The 7500-nt window shown below is 35.3% G+C and overlaps 1 protein-coding gene across 2 annotated transcripts in view; it reads right to left on the reverse strand.

Annotated features, from left to right (window-relative positions):
* LOC122256223 (uncharacterized) overlaps nucleotides 1-7500 on the reverse strand; it is a 163622-nt gene that overhangs the window by 142169 nt on the left and 13953 nt on the right. Inside the window, exon 1 of one of the 2 annotated variants that reach the window (XM_086549342.1) lies at nucleotides 2992-3267. The exons of the other annotated variant lie outside the window; for it this stretch is intronic. The gene's annotated coding sequence lies outside the window, so the exon portion shown is untranslated. Of the gene's footprint in view, nucleotides 1-2991; nucleotides 3268-7500 lie in introns of those variants that run through there. 2 annotated transcript variants of the gene reach the window in all.

A 7500-nucleotide genomic window follows, 5' to 3' on the forward strand; every position in this document is an offset into this window, starting at 1 on the left:
ACTACAGTTGAAACGATTATAAAAATACTATTCGTGCTTTGTCACCCTAGGTATTAGCAGTACTTCCCAGGTACTTTTTGCTTTGCCTGGTATTGGCTATGCGTCACACTGGTTCAACGGGTTCTGCCGCTGGGGAGAGCTTCGCCAATATTCACATTAATATTATCGTTCGTTTTTAGCTTTGTCAATATTCACATTAATATTATCGTTCGTTATTCGCTTTGCCAATATTCACATTAATATTATCATTCGTTTAGCTTTGCCGATATTCACATTAATATTATCGTTCGTTATTAGCTATGCCAATATTCACATTAATATCATCGTTCGTTATTAGCTTTGCCACTATTCACATTAATATTATCATTCGTTATTATCAGTTATCGCCTATATTACTATTGCTCTTGTATATGGCTGTTCTCATCCTTTGCAATATCGTCGTCTTGATTAGGATGAATGATGGAGCTTCTAATCAAAGGATTATTAATCTATCGATTAATGTGGAGTCTATAACACATCAGTAACAAGGTCAAAAACCATGCAATTGCGACGTTGGTGCTGTAATTTATACGTCAAATCCATGCAAGACGTACATAGTGCTTTGAATTTTAAAAAACAATATTTCTGTTTCAATCATATCAAAGATATTACTTAGCAACAACAACATGCTGGGAGAAATAATTCCTTCACAGATTTTTCAGAGAAACAGCGTGTCCGTTCATTGTTCTATCTACATCTATAGGAATGCACAAACTACGAAATAATGATGAAATTACAAACTACAAAATAATGATGGAATTACAAACTACAAAATAATGATGAAATTACAAACTACAAAATAATGATGGAATTACAAACTACAAAATAATGATGAAATTACAAACTACAAAATAATGATGAAATTACAAACTACAAAATAATGATGAAATTACAAACTACAGAATGATGATAAAATTACAAAACTTTACTTTGATGAAAGTATGCAGTGTATAGTGTCTCATCACACAAAATTCAATATTTGCGAGAAAATAAAAACATCCTAATCTTTCAGACACACACACACAAACAACATGTATGCATAATCTACAAACATAATTCTAATAATACTAATAATCTCAATAATAGTTTGATATATTAACATAATAATAATGATAATAATAACGTTAACAGACGCACCATTTTAATCACCATTACTGTCATCACATTCATAATCACTGTGAACATATAAATTATCCGATCATATCATATAATTACATTTTTTTCTTTATCAACATTCCACACTCTCTGGTTGTAGACTTAATTTCTTTAACGAGGGATCAACAGCAAATTACAGATGTATTGTCATCACCACACATCATTAATAACAGTAGTAGTACTATCATCATTTCCGAAATTCTATTCAACTGAATGAATTATATATGTAAGGATAAATGATAAATTCTGATTCAGGAGCGTATATTCCATCAAAAATCATAAATATAATGGGTTTGTGCCTTTTCTTTAGCTCTCTGTGGCAATGGTATTTTTTATCGTTAAAAACATTATGGTAAGGATTAATGACTGATGATGATGATGATGATGATGATGATGATGATGGCCATGACAATGACGATGAAGATGACGGTGATAATGATGATGATGATGATGATGATGATGATGATGATGATGATAATGATAATGATAATGATAATGATAACGATAATGATAATGATAATGATAACGATAATGCTAATGTTAATACTAATGATGATGCTAACGATGATGTCAATGATGATGCCGATGCCGATGGTGATGATGATAATGATAAGAGATAATGATGACGATGAAATTAATGATCAAAACAAACTTCATTTTCGGAAGCGAAACTCTTGCAAATATCTAAACCATTATCATAATCATCATCATCACCTGATGACGTGTTTAGTGTTGTTGGTGATGGTGACGATAGTGATGGTGATGATTGTATATTTGTAAATTACCAATAATAGTGGTAGCAATATTACTGCGATTGTTACTAATGATGAAAATAATGTTGATATTAGTAATAAAGACGGTAATAATGATGGCAACAACAGTAATAACTATCATAACTATAATCGATCATCATCATTAATATCATCATCATAATAATGATGATAACAGTGTTACTTGTACTATTAATAACAAAACAACCACACAAACAATAATGATGATGATGATAATAATAATGATAATAATTATCATTATCATTATCATTATAACAATAATGATGATGATGATGATAATGAATGATGATGATAATAATAATAAACTAAAAAATAAGAAATATAAAATAAAAAAAAATAAAAAATAATAAAAATAATCATAATGATAATAATCACGAGACTGATGATAATTAATCATTGTTATTATAACAACAACAACAATAATAATGATAATGATAATAAGGATGCTAATGATAACAACTATGGTAAACAAAAGAACAACAAGGTTTATAAGGAAAGCAATAACAATAACAATAACGATAATAGTAATAACTACAAATTCAAACATTAATGATAATCATTAAAATCATTTAATCGTGATACGCACATCCTGGCCAATAATAAAGAGGTACAACAACAAAACAAATGCCAATCATACCAAACCAGGCATAACTTCAACGATAAAAGCCATCACCAGTACCAACCTAAGCAGGTACTGGTGCAACCGGTATAGATTGGTATTAGCAACACCCGTGCAATCATTGGTGGTACAACCATTGCTTTCCTCTATACGTAACACTACCAATATCAACAAATACAAATGCGTTTCAGCTGTATTAGCTAAAATATGGATGTATTGAGATAGATTTGTAGATGTAAGATGTATATTATCGTAAATCTTTAACCATACAATCTATCCGATTGTAAAATTAGATAAAACGTTAGATAAAAGATAGAGAGCAATATAGGCTTCCAAGAAAACTGAACCTGGAGGCCTGCGAGTCTCTCTCGATCTTGCTCACATTACCTTAAGCAGAAGATCGCAAAATCCGTGCAATATCGGGAGGTCCTCGAGCGATGCTTTGGTGCGTTCAGGTCTCTTAGTAATTCATAACACGTGGGGGTCCGAGACGAGGGTAGGGTCACACGCACTGAGATAAATATGTAATTATTTGTGATAATGATTACTATACTATTAAGGATGGGGCTTCTAGTTGAACAAAGGGACACACTTAAGCACTGCCACGCGAAGTAGGTCCAGGTGGCGACATGTTCCTCGCCCACAAGTCAAAGCTCGACTGAATGCCCACCTCGTCTGGGGCAGGATGGCGCGGGGGATGCCACGCGTCGCCAAAAGGACATTTGTTGCACGGGGATTCTACGTGCAACTGAAGAGGTCTTTTGGCATGTAGACCTACTTATTAAGTTTTAGAAGTGTGATCATTTCAGCGTGAGAAAGCAAGACGGCGTTAGTTATGGCGTAAGGCCATTGTTGAAGAGAAGTCACACCGTATGGGGCAGGCCACACGGTGAGTGTTGCCAGATGCTTGTCCTAGTGTTAAAAATATAGCTTTATTGTATATACCTATATTCTTTCTCATCCTTCGGCAAACAGGTAATTCGAAATACAACAAACAAGGCGAACTCGACCAACAGGAACTCAAAACGAACCGAAAACAACCGACTAAGCACGTGAAGGAAGTGGACAACGAGTTTTGCTATCGCTGGGCGTGTGTACAGGTGCAGAGGCTCATGGCTCAAGGCAGAGAGAGCCTGGCAGGGGTGGTGGTCTCCTGCAGGACGAGCAGGACGAGCAGGACGAGCGAGCAGCATGGCAAGGGATCTCCGGAGTCCCTGTCGCTGTGGAGCCTCATGAGGGTGAAAGAAGGAGACGCTACAAAGCGGTTGCACTTGGAAACATCACTTTCGAGGTGGTGCATGATATATATATACATTGCTTGCATGTGCATATATGATGACCTATGAATTTGCATGGCGATGGAATGACTTACATGTGCGTATAGAGGTGAGATGACATACGACGAACGTGAAGGTGTGACATCATTATGACGTAAATGGAGGTGGAAAGACATATCCTGTGAATGCGCAAGCTCGCGCCAGATGCCCAGGTTGGACCCCTCGCCCTTATAAGAAGAGGCAGATATTGCAAACGTCTTAATGATAACGACAGCGGTAATGGAGATATACTGATGGTGATCCTGTTATCCTGATCATAATGAGAGGCATGATGATGATTGAAAGTGATATCTTTAAGAGTTAAGATTAGGAATTCTATCATAGCATTAGAGCTATTCCCATTGCCTTATTACAAAATGAGAAAAATAATGAAAGAAGAGTAGGGAAGGATGATAGAGGGAAAGAGGAAGAAGAAAAAAAGAGAGGAAGAAAAAGATCCAGGTTCATAAATGAAGAAAGAGAAGAAGAAAACAAACCACCACATGATTCACAGCATCGATAACCTTATCCTCTGAGATGGTTAGCATAAACTCTGCGGAGCCAGCTCACCATGTTCCGGTATTTTCACCCTAAACCCCAGTTGGGCGAAAATGCCTTCGATCACTTGTGCATAAGACAATATATCTTATTCAGCTAAGCATGAAGGAAGTAGACACTGGTAATAAAAAAATAAAGTATAATTTTCATCAGTGCAGTAGAATGGTTTTTGAAAAACTTAAAGTATAATGGATGTGTTTATACGACATTTTTCGCAACTAAAAAAACAAGCCCAATTTTTTTTTATAAAAAATACATCACAATCCCGGAATATGAATACACACACACACATATATACATACATACATACATATATATACATATATATATATATATATATATATATATATATATATACATATATGAATATATATAAATGTATATTATATATATATATACACATATGTATATGTATATATATATATATATATTTATATATATATATATATATAGACATGTATGTATATACATATATCTATCTATATATGTATCCACACACATACACACACACACACACACACACACACACAGACACACACACACACACACACACATATATATATATATATATATATATATATATATATATATACATGTATGTATGTATATATATATATATATATATATATATATATATATATATATATATATATATATGTGTGTGTGTGTGTGTGTGTGTGTGTGTGTGTGTGTGTACTTATGTATTCAGCACACGCTTTCCTGTCAAATTGTAAAGTGGCATCGAGAGGATTGGCAAATGGCCAAACGGAATGTATTATCTACTTTTTGAAAATGTCGTCATCAGCAAAATATTACTTACCGAATGATAGAATAATGAAACATTTATGTTTAAATGATGCCATGTGTAAGTTATATCACCTTGTCGTATGAAGTCAGTACTTATGGTAATAAAAATGCCGGCAGAACATTATATTCTTGAAAAACTGTTGGAAAATATTAGATTTAAATTCTTATGTAAGGTGAAACGTGCATTTTACTTCCTGTTCTTCTAAACGATTTCCCATTCATTCTTCGAGGAAATTTTCTGTGATGTAACAACGTTTCGCTCTGAATCGTTGTAATTCAGAGAGAGCGCTGGCTTAAAACCTTTTTTTTCATTTTCTTATTAATCTATCTTTCTGTTTGTCTGTCTGCCTGGCCATTTATTAATTCATTTATGTATTCATTTGTCAGTGAATAATTCATTAAATAGGCTTTTTCTTTTTTTTTGTTACGATTTTCATTTCACCGACGGGTACCCAACCAACAACAACAAAAAAAATGTTAGTTAGACCATCTCTTTCTCCTTTTCTTTTCCATTTTCTTATGAGAAAAGAAAACGCAAAAAACACACACAAAAAAAAATCGGAAACTTTCTCAGGATTCGGTAAAATAAGACCAGATTGTTATGCTCTTCATGCGCTAATATAAACGTCATGCATGACTATAGGACGCATGACTAGCTGTGGGAGGGGGAAAAAGAAATGAAATAGAAATGAAATTAGATACAAAAAGGATTATTCCACAGGCTAGGGTGTATATTTGTGTGTGTGTGGGGGCATAGATTGGTCTCAGGGCCTGTTTTTCCGTGTTAGATAGTGATATAGTGTGTGTGTGTGTGAAGTTTTGTGTCGTGTGTGAGTGATGAGTGAGATTTGGTTTTTGTGAGTGTGAATAAGGAGGTGTGTGAGAAGAGTTAGATAGAGGAGTGTGGTTGATGTTTTTGAGAGTGTTGTTTTGTTTTTGAGTTCTCTCTGTACACACAAACTCATATCTCACCGCCCTCACTAAACATCGAAGTACTACTATCTCTACTCCAAACATAACTCTCTCTCTCAATCACTCTCACTCCCTACACACAACAGGAGTTTGGTGTGTGTGAGATTGTGTGTGTGTGAGCTGTGAGTGTGAGAGTGAGTGAGATGAGAGACAGGAGGTGTGTTGTATGTGTGTGTTTTAGGTGGGTGGGTGGGTGTGTGTATGAGTCAGTGGGAGTTAGAGTGTTTGTGTTTGTGAGTTGTGTGGGTGTGAGTGTGAGTGAGTGTGTGCTGTGTGTGTGTGTGTGTGAGGGTGTGTGTGTGAGTAGTGACGTGTGTGTGGGGGGTTGGAGTGTGTGTTTGTGTCTGTAGGTTGCGTGATTGTGTGTGTGTGTGTGTGAGTGTGTGTGTGTGTGTGTTTTTGTGTGTGTGTGGTGAGGGTAGAGTGTGTGGTTGTGTTTGCGCGAGCGAGAGCGAGAGAGTCGAGCCAGAGCGAGAGCAGACGTAGCGCGGGCGGCAGAGGGAGCGAGAGAGAGAGAGCGAGCGCGCGAGAGCGAGATGGCGCACGCGCGAGCGAGAGCGCAGAGCGATAGAGCGAGCGAGAGATCGAGATCGTGTGAGAGGTGAGAGTGTGTGAGAGTGTGAGAGAGTGTTTGTGAGTGTAGTGTGTTGTGTGTGAGTGATATCACTCTCATAACACCATCTGACACAATATGAGTAGGGTTAGTGTGTCTGTGAGTGTATGTGAGGTGTGTTAGTGTGTGAGTGTGTGTGTGTGTGTGTTAGTGAGAGTGAGTGGTGATAGTGTGAGATGTAGGATTGATTGTGAGTGATAGATTCGTGAGAGTTGGAGAGTGTGAGGTTTGTGTGTGTGAGTGAGTGTTTCCGTATTTATTTGAGAGTTTTTGTTTTTTATATATATATATATATAATATATATGTATATCATTATATATATATATATATATATATATACGTATATAATATAAATATATATATATATATATATATATATATATGGTGTTGTGTGTGTGTGTGTCTGTGTGTGTGTGTGTGTGTGTGCGCATGTGTGTGTGTGTGATGTATATATATATCATAATGAACTTTCTTTAAAAAGTCGAACGTTACGAGTTTACGCTTTCTTACTGTGTTTGTGCATTGTGATTCATATTCATTAGGTATCCAAATTTACAAGAATATATATAATATATATATATATATTATATATATATAGATATATCTATATATTTTATATATGTAAATATA

The sequence above is a fragment of the Penaeus japonicus genome, unplaced genomic scaffold (assembly GCF_977035675.1).
Source record: "Penaeus japonicus unplaced genomic scaffold, GWHDUDI00000001_assembly GWHDUDI00000022, whole genome shotgun sequence".
Taxonomy (NCBI): domain Eukaryota; kingdom Metazoa; phylum Arthropoda; class Malacostraca; order Decapoda; family Penaeidae; genus Penaeus; species Penaeus japonicus.